Below are 11,987 nucleotides of genomic sequence, written 5' to 3'. Positions count from 1 at the left end.
GACCTGTCTCTGGATTTCTGGTCTACATCCATTCAAAAAATGCTGCACAAACAAGGATGCCGACTTTTAGGAAACAGTCCCCTGGGCAGGATTCATCTCACCTGCCTTCGGATACCCACAAATGTGGAATGCCCCGTAAATGGGACGTCAGGTACGTTATCCCTCTGCAGTTGCACCTCCAGCACAAATGCATCCCGGCCTCACCAGGGCGTGTGACATGGATGGGACAAGTCTCCTGCCAAGGGGCAGCCTCGAGCAGTTTAACCTCCTCAACCCAACACGTTTCCCACTTTAACCCACCCTCAGGGAGAGGGTGGGTTATGGCAGGCAGACCCCTGCACAGACATGGCCACCCTGCTTCATGGACCTGGGCCAACTCACCCAAAACACTGGGGAGCATCAGTGCATGGCAGGGCCAGCAAGCAGGGCGGCTCACCCCAGGCACCAGGAAGAGGGTCATTTTACTAAGGGCAGGGGGCTGCTCCTGATTTTTTCTCAGAGGCCTCACGCTCATATGTGGCACCCCTCTCGGGGCAGTGAGACCCACCAGAAGGTCCAGCCAGGGAGTGACCAAATGTGAGCCTCACTGAGGGTACCAGGGCAGCCTCTGGGCATCTGCCACGGTGCAGCATCTTGCTCCAGGCTCTACACAGTATCTGGGCTAGGCTTTCTCTCTCCCTCTCTTTGCTGTCCAGTCTAAAACAGGCTGCCACAGAGATTTCCAGAGCTGCTGAAGACACTTGGATATCTATTCCCTCTCTACAGTGATGAGCACTTGGTATCTAAATCCCATGGGCTTGAAAATCCCAGCTTAAAAATCCCTAAATACCTTCATCCACATATCTCTTGGAAGACCAGGGCTTCAGCCTCTCGCCTTATGGTCTCATAAGCTCAGGTCACCGGGAGGTAGAGCTGCCCAGCCAGAGACAAATCATCTACTGTATTTTTAAAAAGCAAAACCAGATCCTCTCCCATCACACCAAGCAATTTAAAATCAACTTGGTTTATGGTCAACTCCACCCTTCAAATAGGTCTTGATTTTGTGTAAGAAATGCAATAGCTCGGGGATCATGTCCAGAAATAGCACAGCTTATCAAAGAACACTTCATCTAAAGGGACACTCTCAAGACTGGTGGCTCCCCAGTTATAAAATACCCTCCCCACAGAAAAGAGGGCAGCCTTTGTTTAAAAATGTGTCTGTAGCATTCAAAAAATCAAATTGGTTCACATGAAGAGTAGAAGAGCCTTAAAATTAAAGTCTCTGTATAAATACTATGCAGTTCAAACGCTCTGTGTCTAATGGTGTTGATGGTCCTTCATTTTAATAACTGTAAACAGCAAAACTGTGTTGCCACTGCAAACCACATTGCTAAATGAATCACGTAGTTAATTCCTAACAAGCATACAAATACTTTCAGGTACAAAAGACAGAAAACATTGTAAAGCCAGTACACAATACAGCACCAGCAAGGGCTACATTCGCCCTTTATAAAAAATAAAAAAGGATAAAAATTAGCCTGGCATTGATTATGGAACAAAACTGTGGGTGGTACAAGCAGTCCAAAGTAGGACAATTTGGTGACATCCACAGAGGGGCAGGAACTGCCTGGGCAGGTTCACTCTTTTGGACACACCTTCTCCAGGTCCAGCTTGTGTCACATATGCCTTAAGACATTTTGGTATGTTTTCGCGGCCCTCAGATATCTTGGTGTGTTTTCTTCTCCCAGATTGTGGGAAATAACACAAAGGCCACCCTGCACCATTGGGATGCTTTTAGTCCGTGAAGTTGAGAGTACAGCTTGTGTTTCCAGGAGCGCAACGTGAAGGCACAGGGGTACGTAAGGGTGCAAAGCCCCGGGGTGGCAGCAGGGGGAACAAAACTGAGTGGAGGCTGTTCAACAACCTGTCCTGGGATACTCCCTGGCACATGTCCTTCCCCAGCTGGGTTAGCTGGCCTGAACCACAATTTTACCAGGAGTTTGCTAAGAATTAAACAGCATGGATGATCAGAGGCTAGTGCTCCAGTCCATACCTTGGCCTTGCTTTGTTAACAGATATAGATATAGCTCAGCACCATTTGAGGAGCCCCATGCCAGCATCTTATGCAGACTCAATGCTTTCTGCCCATAGCTTTCTCCTTATGAGAAATGAATTTGCTTCTGAGCACGGCAGAGCTGTGCATCCACAAGCTCTCAAAGCACATACATGGGCACGGAGCCCTCCCCAGCACTTGACTGACTAGCAGTGTGCACATGTGCCCTCAGGGGGGAAGCAGGAGGAAAAAACACTCACGTGTGAGAGAGAAGTGCAACTCTGCATAGCGATTTCATGTTTCTCCCAAGTCAGAGTGCCAGACAGCTAAATCAGGGCAGCGCACACGGATTCATGCGTCTGGGAGCTGAACACACACGACGTGCAATGTCTCAACGCAAATGTGTGACTGGCGCGCTTTGGTTTTAACACAGTTAGGGAACGTACACATTTATACATGTACGTGTGAACGACAAGCATCTCTCAGAAGGAGGATACTGATGTGCCAAGAGAGCAAGACTGCCAACGCTTTCAGAGCTCGAGTGAAACCATCAGGAGCTGGATCCCCTTGAAATGGATGGAGTTACGATGGTCTACACAGGCTGAAGATCTGGCTCTTGAAATAAAATATTCTTTCCACAAGTCTGAAGTGTGAGCTTAAGTCCTCTTCTGAAGAAGAGCTTTTTTCCTAAATGTAAGAAAACATAATGCAGATAGATAGTTACCTGGTGCTGGCCACCAGGATCAGGCCCACTTCCTGTAACGCACGCACCTAGGGGAGCTGTGGCTGTCATTGCAAGGTAGGCACTGTGGGATCACCATCCCTATTAGACGGGAAGAACCTACACTAAAGGCTTGCATGCACTGCATTAGGAGAAGTCTGGCTATAGCTGATTCAGCCTTGAGCCAGTTCCCTTGAAGGAGCCCAGCTGTGGAAGGCAGTTTACCTGAGAAGCAGGATACATTGCTTTGGCTTCACCTTCCATGGACTGCACACACGCTGCTAACCAAGCTAAGCAGAGGAAAGCCAGAACTGCGTACATCTACACTTTCAGGCTGCAGGATACACAGGCCCTTAGTGTTGTTATAGTGCTTAATGTTATGACCTTATCCTACTAGGTCTTACTATGTGATATATGAGTGCTTTCTACCCCAAAGAGCTTTTACAACCTACCCCAGGTATCCCTGCATTGCACTGCAAATATCTTACTGCAGCTTGCCCATACCCCAGAGTGTTTCTTTAGGAAAAGCAAGCACTGACAAAGTTTAATAGTTTTCTTAAGATGATGGTGATTGAAGTAAGTTACTTAATAAGATCCTGATTAAAGTAAGTTAAGCAATTTTTTCTCTTTCATCTTTAAGATAGGCAAATCACACCTGCCTGCTCTGATCCTGCAAAGTGGCTCAAGAGCAAACTCCAGCTCAGAGGAGCTAAGGGACCCTCCTCCTCCTCCTCCTGCAGAAATGTCTTGGCCTTAGCACTTGTTAGGTTTCCCACGCACAGACAGATGCTGTGGCAACATCCATGCCCAGAGGTTACCCTTTTCTAAAGGTATGCATGTGCAAAATGAGATAACGCGTTTTAATTCAAAAGTTAAGCTGCTCCAAGGCATGCTGACATGGCTCTTTTTCACGATTAATAAAAATTATGATACACACAGTACAGGGGAAAACAAGGATGGACCTAAGCATGCTTTCTAGCTGTGTGCTGTGAAGAGCACTGGCCTTTCCCCAGTGCTCAAACACTTCTCCAAACACAGAGGTGAAAGCAACAATGCTCCAGTCTGCCCCAGTGAGACATCTCCTTAGGGATGGCAGCCTTTTCCCACCGCCATGTGGGTGCTCACGTGCCCTTGGCTTCCCCTGGGAGGAGGCACAGGCCACTGCTTCTCCCTGCTGGCACCATGGCTGCCCCTGATCTCTGCAGTATCCTTGGTTACCCAGCCATGGGACCACAGTAAGCTGGGGATCCCTTGCCCTCCCTGTGGGGAACAGCTCCTATTGCAGGCGGGCCTTCAGCCCCACCAAGGACAAAGCCTCCAACCTGCAGCAGGGAGAGACCCTGTCTGTGCCTTTCCACAGCAGCCAGCCTGGGCCTAAGCTGCACTCATGAGAAGGGCCCTGGTGAAGATGCAAAATGGCCCCTGATGGCCATCAGGCAGGCTTAAAAGAAGGGGCAACACTTTTTTAAGGCTTCCAGCTGCCCGTTCCCCCACCTGAGCGACCTGCAGCTCAGCAAGGCCTCAGTGCAGAGAGGCCCACAGCCCCTGTGCTGCCCTGGGCCTCCCCTCTGCACCAGAGGCACGGGGCCTGCTGGCCATCACAACATGGCGCCCAGGGAGTACGGTACCCTGCGGAGCTGTGCTGGGCAGGCGGGTGGAGAGAGCACCGGCTGCGTCAGGGTGCTGGGTCTCTCTGCATTTTGATTGATGTTGTTGAAGGAAATGGAGATTTTTAGGAGGAAGAAGCAAGCACTGCAGCGACATTGGCTAAGTTATATTAATACTCTTAAGAAAAATGTGTTTCTACACGGGGGCTATGGAAAGGATCCAGCCAGGCCTAGGTTTCCTGCTCACATGACCATGCACCTCTTCTCTGCCGCAGGCATAACGTGCGTTTTCTTTACATGCTGATGAGGTTGCCCAGAAAAAAAGGCAAACCGAGATTCATTGCTTTAAAGGAAATGATGAAAAACTGAGGGTGAACGCAAGAAAAGAGGCGTTGGGCGCTGGTTCCACTGGGGCTCGAACCCAGGACCTTCTGCGTGTAAAGCAGACGTGATAACCACTACACTATGGAACCGCCACGTAAACTTAGCGCTGCGGCATTGCTCCTATCGACGACACGCTCAAGCGCTTCTCTCTCCCGCCCTGCCCACGCAGGTGGACACGCGCGCCGTCCCTCCCCCGCGCGCCGCACTCGCGTGGGCGGGCAGCCGTTGGGCGCGCGGCGAGCCGTTGGGCAGCTTCTGAAGGAAGGCGGGACAGCTCTCCGCAGCTGCAGCCCCCGGGCTTTTTTTGGCTTTTTTTTTAATTGCTAGTTAATTAAAAATGTAGTAATTAAAAATTATCTTAATACGTTTTCTGCCCCTCAGCTAGCTACATAGGCTCAGTGAAGGGGGTAAATGACTTTAATAGCTCTCGTGCTATAGGAAAGCACAGGTAAGGTTTTTGTGCGACTACGGTAAGCGTTCCTCTGTGCATTAGAGCTGGCGGCCTCAGCCCAGAGAGGCAGGTAACGAGCCTGGAGGGCAAGGGCCCCGTTACGGCCTTAACGCTGCGTGTAGTGGGTACCGTGAGCTCTCCCGTCCCGTGCATGTATTGGGTATATCTGTGGGCTCCTAACGTCATTGCCTCTAGCCCCCCCTTCGGAAATGGCTGGCGAGCCTTCCTGCTGCTCCTTTGATTTGCTCGGCTGCTCTGTTCTCCCAGATAAGCAGAGAACCGTTGGGTTGGCGCGTTAACGTTTCAGTACCCAAGAGGTTGACCAAACCATGGGAAAGGCAGGCTGAGGTGCAGCAACACCGCCTGCGGCTTCGGGGGAACCTGACTGCGTGGATTTCGTGTAAATCAGTAACGGGAATGCGCTCCACCGCTTACTGCGGGGTGTTTCAGCTCTCTTTTCAGTGGGGGAGGAAGGTGCAGATGATTTCCTGGGTACAGGAGACGGTGTTTAAAACAGCGTGCAGAGAGAGAAGGCAGAGCCTGAAGTTTGTCAGTGGCAATAATGCCCTTGAGAAAGCTGTTGCGTGGTGCCTAATGGATATGTGGAAGTTATGATTTATGCCCTTAGACACAGCATGGGACACACTAATGAGTGCTTTTAAAATGAGGCGTGAAAGCGAGACCATTTGCTTTATAAAATCTACCTTGACAAGGTCGAGGATTTTCCTATAAACACAGGCAGAGGCCCTGAGAACCGATCTTTTCCCCCAATCCCGCTGCACCTCGTCCTGCCGCCCGTAAAACCCGCCTGTGCCTGCACGGCGGAACGGGAGCGGCAGGGGGTGGCTGGGCCGGGGTGCTCGGAGCGAAGCGGCGCAGCCCACGGGGCGGGCGGGGCTGTGGTCGGTTCCCGGTGCGGTGCTGCGGCGCCAGCAGGGGGCTCCCCGTGCTCGTGCTCATCGCCTCACTCCCCGTTCCCCCCCCCCCAGGCCGCAGAGCGCGGCGTTTCGTACTACGCAGCTCGCTGTGGGGAGGCGTTGTGCACGATACTTCTTTGCAACTGGATTTTTGTGAAAAAAAATTATGTTTTGTTACGTGTGGATGTCGCACGAGAAGGGCTAAGTGTTCGTAGATGTGTCTTTGCTAAAGGGAAGCTGATCGAGCTGCTCGTACTGTCTGCTCACCCCCTACTCCCATCCAGCAATATCCAAGATTATTAGGGTTGTGGACTGATGGTGTATCTGCTGCAAAAGATGACTCTTTGTGACGGTACAGAGCAGCGCAGCTGTTTCTGTGCAGTTCTGTGCCCGTCTGCATCAGGTGTTCATTCAGGGACTTTTTGTCATCTATTACATCTAACAACAACTGCCTTGTTTCATCTGTTATGCTTTACTTGGGGTTTTGCACTATTTGCATTACCTCAGTCCTCACCATACTAAATCCTCACATCGTAAAGGGAGTGGCTTGTTAAGTACAAATTAAGGCATCTGTACAGTGTTTACAGGACTGTGGTTAAAAGTTACAAACTATTATTTGGAATATGAAAGATAAGTTGGTTAATTTTCAGAAGCATGTGGTGCCTGTAAGCAAAACTGTATTATTTGGAGCTAAATATCGTAGATGCCTTGGCTCTTGAAATTAATAATATTTTGCTGAAACAGAAGATGATTTACTGTTACAAGGTAGAAAAATTTGTCTTTCTGTCATTAGAAGCAATTTCATAAGAATAAGATGAAAATAGAAGTGAAGAAAATTATTTCCATAGACTTTGCTGACTCCCTATCATATATATGATGGCTGCACTTAGTAGTTGGCAGTTCCCAGTCTTTAAAAAACAATTTAAAAAATTAAAAAAATCCTTTTACATACTGATCATTAGTGTGTGAGTGAAATCTGTGTACTCCTCTGACCTGGAGAGCCTGATTTAACCCAGAAGCACCTTTTGAGAAGAGACGATGTGGTAGGCTTGAGGCTTCAGGATGCAGGTTTTGCACTCTGTGCAGCTTATGGCTCACCAGACCAACAAAATGCAGATCAAGCTGTCATTTGGCAATTCTTGTACCCATTTTTTTTTTCCTCATGTTGCTTTACTAAGACTTGGCAAAACCTGAGTGCTGTAGATAGCTATCATCTCTATAGGCTCTAAGTGGAGGCTGAAGCAAAGTTGTGAGGGAGGTAGAATTGTGCAAATTAGGTCATTAGTCATTGCTTCCCAGAATAATATGCATTCAACTGACAATTTGGGAATTTTTCCTTTTTTAAAAGATTTGTTCTCATTTCTACAAAAGATATCCTGATGCTTTCATAGTGTTCTGGTCTAGTTTCTTGGCCTTCAGTAGTTTGGAGACCCTACAGCTGCCATTCTTTCACATTTCTGATTTTGTGTTCCTTTTGCCAAGGATGCTAGTTTTGATGTCTTTTATTCATCATCTCACCCAGAAATGTCAGGGGGTGTGTATGTGAGATTTCTTTTCCTGTTCACCCAAATTAACCTACTCCTCCTGATTTGTGAGAACAGATTTCTGTCATCTCACTGACTGAGACAGAGTTTAAAATTGTTCTGGACATTTATTTCTCTCTTCATTTCTTCTGTTCTTTTTATTCTTTCTGTTTGTGACTGGACATCCAGGTCTCTCAGGTAGGGACTTGTCCCCTGGCTAGTACTTTAAAATATTTTGTTGGGTCACATAAAAATACTTCTTTGAGCTTGGTAGGGTAAGAGGAGGGGGACAACGGTCAGAGCTCAGAAGGAGCACATTCACTTTGACTATGATTATCTTCAGTCTTTCTGAAAAATATTAGTTACATTACTTTGTAGTGGGTGCTTCTGAGAAATAGGCCTGAAGCAGAATTTGAATTATGTATGTGGAATGCCTGCATGGAGGCTTGCTCAGGAGGTTAATGTTTCCAAAGTATTTGGAAAACAGAATACATGCTATTACATCAAGAAGGGCTGCTTGTAAAGGGATGTCCTGATTTCTGCACTAGCAACTTAACTGGGTTTTTTCTTGTCATGCTAGACTGCTCAACAACATATTGTCAGAATTTTTTGGCCTACTTTATGTTGCAGCTGTTGATGCTAAAACCCTTTTCAGCATCTTAAGTGTGCATGTGATACATGACTGCTGAACAGAAAAGCGGTAATATCTGTGACCATGTTAGTGGGACTGGTATGTTTTCTTTGCACTGTGTAGAAAGGAGAATGGTCTTCTTTGGTACAGCCTGTGTCCTTGGAATTGAACAGGGACGGTTAATTTGGAAAGCTCATTTGTATTTCCTCAAGTTGCATGTTACTGTGATCCCTATAGGTAACTGGAGAGGTGGCTCAGTCCAGCAAGACTGACTCTTTATCAAGTTGCTTGGTCACGTCAGACCACTAAGAGGACAAACAACTTCCATGAATAACAAAAGAAAACATGCAGTGGAGACCTTGTCCTGCAGAACCTAACAGCTAAGGGTTTGATCCCTCTCCCATTGATCTTGGATGAAACATTTCTGATGGATTTTTTGGCCGTTGGACCAAACCTTATAGCCTCTCATTATGCAGAGATCTTGGTAAATGCCAATGTAGATGAATTTATCAAGTACAGTAAATGTTTTCTAAATAATGTCTATCCCCAGCATGCAGTGGAAAGCGGTTATGATGTATTTTTGCTTGCATGCATTTTGGCAGAACAGCGTGATCATACATAAATGATTAGCTACTGTAACTCTGATCAGGGAAAGCGCATCCTGCCAGAAAAACAAACATCAAAACTCTTCTGGGTCATGCAGAATTATCGCGCCTGGTACGTATTCCATTTATTGTTTTATCTCACAGGAGAGAAACAGCTTTGAAAGTGGAAGCTTGTGTCTGGGACTCCAGAACCTCAAAGGACTGGCTCAGTCAATCAAACCAGTGCATTCACGCAGTGCCTTCTGCTTTGCTGGTTTGGCACTTTACATATCTTTTGCACATTCATAAGCGTATCTATTCTGTCACAGTAAGGGCAGTTGTCTGTCTCAAAAGATGATTTGATCACTCCATCCTTCACAGTGGTGGCTGATGCCTTTAAAACTGTCACCAGACTGATGGCAAAAATTTCCTGAAAATACTACGTTACAGTATTATTAGACCTTTGGGGCAGGGGCAGGAGGGTGAAGATGTTGCTTTGTCTCTGTTCTCAGGAATCTTTTGCTACCTATCCAGTTGTGATGGGACTCTGTCACATGGAGAGGCTGCAGAGCAAGTGGCACAGTGATCTCCATCTTGTGCCCATCCACGTGGAGCTTTCTCCCACCACAGCATGCTTTCTAATGTGTGGTCCTCTTTGGACCCACAGGCCCCCATGCTCACTGCACAGAAGAGCCCCAGCTTTTGGAGAGGGATGGAAGGACAGACTAGGGGAAAAGGTGGTGTGGTGGGGATGAGTGATGCTGAGGACTGGGCCCAAGACTGTATTGGTGATATTACAATACCATGCTTCTGCTGACACCTCATGTTTTTGAGTAGTTTGATGGTGTATGTGTTCAAAATCTCAGTGTCCCCATGCTATCGATATACTGCCAGAAGGAACAGATTCCTCAGGGGCTGTTGTGCTAGCGGTGGGCAGTAACAAATTGCTTTGAGTGTGATGGCTCTGGGCACCTCTGCAGTGACTGAGAGTCTGCGGTCAGCATGGCAAGGAGCTAGGTCAGAGGTTCAGGCCCTGCTACCAGGGGTCAGGGTTTGATTTCAAAGCATGCAGTGCCACGGCTTCCTGACCACACAGGGGAGCAGTGCTGCAGTGTTCTCGGCTTGTCAGATCCCAGGAGTCACACAAGGAGCAGACAAGCTGAAACATGAACCAAGCCCACTGAATTCCAGTCACACATTTATGGGGAGAACGTGTGCATGCACATGAAAAAATGAAGGGTACAGGCATTAGCGCAGTGTTTCCAAGCGCAAGATTTGAGTGCTTCGTACTTGTCCCATATCTAGGTATGACCGAGTGTTTTGGAGAACACCTATATAACTAACATGCAGATACAATGCTTCGTGGTAAATTCAGTATTTCTTTGCATGGTTCATAACCATGCCAGTCACATCAGATAAGCAAATACCTGGACAGCCCTTATGTTTTTTTTCCCAGTGTGCTAGATCTGCTAAAATGCAAATCATTGCCTCAACACAGCAGAAAGGCTGTTCCTCTTGAAAGAGATCATGTGACTTCAGATGCGAAGCAGATAACTTCAGCCCATCCCTTTCTCTGCCTGAGATTCAGGAGGCATGGTGACAAAACAGCTCTTCAATAGCACACGAACAGTGCAGCTGGAGGGCTGCAGCCATGAGCTTTCACATTGGGCTGGACGATGAAAACGACGTTTTCCCCTGACCGTTTCTGAAGAGCAGTGCTCAAGAAATTTCCTCTCAGGAAGCTGTATAAATAGGTGGAGAGCAAGTGCATCGCAGCTCCTGAGCTCCAGAGAGAACTGGAGCACCTGTTCTGCAGAGCTGCACCCCTCATCATGCAGTTCTGCTTCCAAAAAGGGGCTGCTTTCTCTTAAAAAAAAAAAGAATCTTCTAAAGGTATTCTTGTGGAAAAAAGTCTTGGTACTGCTGAAGCAGAAAGAAGAAACAGGTAATATCTCTGGGTGGGGTGTGTATATATATATATATTTAGTTCATTTTTAAAGAGCACATTGATTTCATCCTAAGTCTGTGTAGGGAATGACAGATGTATGTGTGACTATTTATGATTTTACCCTGAGAAAAATCAGTGTGCTTCAAACTATAAAGTTTGACCTGGACTGGATCAGTTATCCAGAACTTCTGAGTACAGATGAGATCAAATAGCTTTGAGACTACTGTATTTCATGTACTTTTTGTTTTAGGAAAAGGTATTTTTATTATGATAATTTTTAACCTCGTTCTGGTGCTTAAACTTTATTAAAACCAATATGAATTTCAGCTGAAGCATAAATTTCATTTTTAAACTGGCTCAGATTTCAGCACATATTTACTCTGTTCTGGAGCTTTGCTTTTTTACCACTTTCCCCCTTCAAGTACGGAGAATTAAATGGGATGTCATTGAGACCTTGCTCATTAACTGCAAGACAATGTGTGATTCAGATTTTGCTTATAATGGTTGTTAACTTTTACAGTTCGATTGGGTCTAGTTTGCTAGAACTAACTTTGGGATTTTTAGTTTTCTTCTTGCTTCCTAAAGGAATGTCCCCCTAGAGGCATTTAACGTTTCTGGAAAGTGATATGGTAGCTTTGCTTACACTTCAGGGTGGTCTGCACCCTGTTTGCGCACTTGTGTTTGCTACTCTCCCTCTTTTTTAAAAACATTCTCCCCAAAGTCTTCCTGTGCAAAAAATGAGTTTGCTTGGTTTGTTTATTTATTTTCTGCACCAAAAAAGTGCAAATGTTTTGTGTAAATGTATCCTTTATTGATTGGAAATAACATGAACTGGCATTCTCCCATAATTTTTCTACAGATCCTCTTTGGATTTGCATGCAGTTCCTGAACTCGGCGATTGCTTGAACAATCTCTGCTTGTTCACACCTTTGCCGCTCTTGCTTTCATTTATTTTTACAGTGCGTTTTTGGGGTCAGGAATATGAGTCCACCTAAATGAGCCAGTCTGTCTTCATCCTGTTTTCTTTCAGGCTTTGCTGGCTTTCTGGTATCTTACTACATCCATTCCCTATTGATTCCTGGCCCAAACACTGCGATCTATCACACGGCCACTGCTAGAAATTATTCCATCAGTTCTATATTGAGCTTAGCCTTGCTTCTGTGAGCAGGCTGAAGAAATTACCTGTAAG

The 11,987-nt window shown here is 46.6% G+C and overlaps 1 protein-coding gene and 1 non-coding gene across 5 annotated transcripts in view; one reads left to right on the top strand and one right to left on the bottom strand.

Annotated features, from left to right (window-relative positions):
• Positions 1-4,760: 4,760 nt before the first annotated feature.
• Positions 4,761-4,833, bottom strand: TRNAV-UAC (transfer RNA valine (anticodon UAC)). Its single transcript has one exon. It is a non-coding gene; the product is annotated as a tRNA-Val (tRNA).
• A 132-nt stretch (positions 4,834-4,965) lies between these two features.
• Positions 4,966-11,987, top strand: part of PPEF1 (protein phosphatase with EF-hand domain 1) — a 45,510-nt gene continuing 38,488 nt past the window's right edge. For 2 of the 4 annotated variants that reach the window (XM_054838374.1, XM_054838352.1), the window contains exon 1: positions 4,966-5,192. The gene's annotated coding sequence lies outside the window, so the exon portion shown is untranslated. Of the gene's footprint in view, positions 5,193-5,544; positions 5,596-10,439; positions 10,796-11,987 lie in introns of those variants that run through there. The other 2 variants (XM_054838367.1, XM_054838359.1) reach the window with 2 other exon arrangements.

The sequence above is a fragment of the Grus americana genome, chromosome 1 (genome assembly GCF_028858705.1).
Source record: "Grus americana isolate bGruAme1 chromosome 1, bGruAme1.mat, whole genome shotgun sequence".
NCBI classification, from domain to species: domain Eukaryota; kingdom Metazoa; phylum Chordata; class Aves; order Gruiformes; family Gruidae; genus Grus; species Grus americana.
The sequence above is the reverse complement of the archived record's forward strand: the minus strand, read 5'-3'. Positions and strand labels throughout refer to the sequence as shown.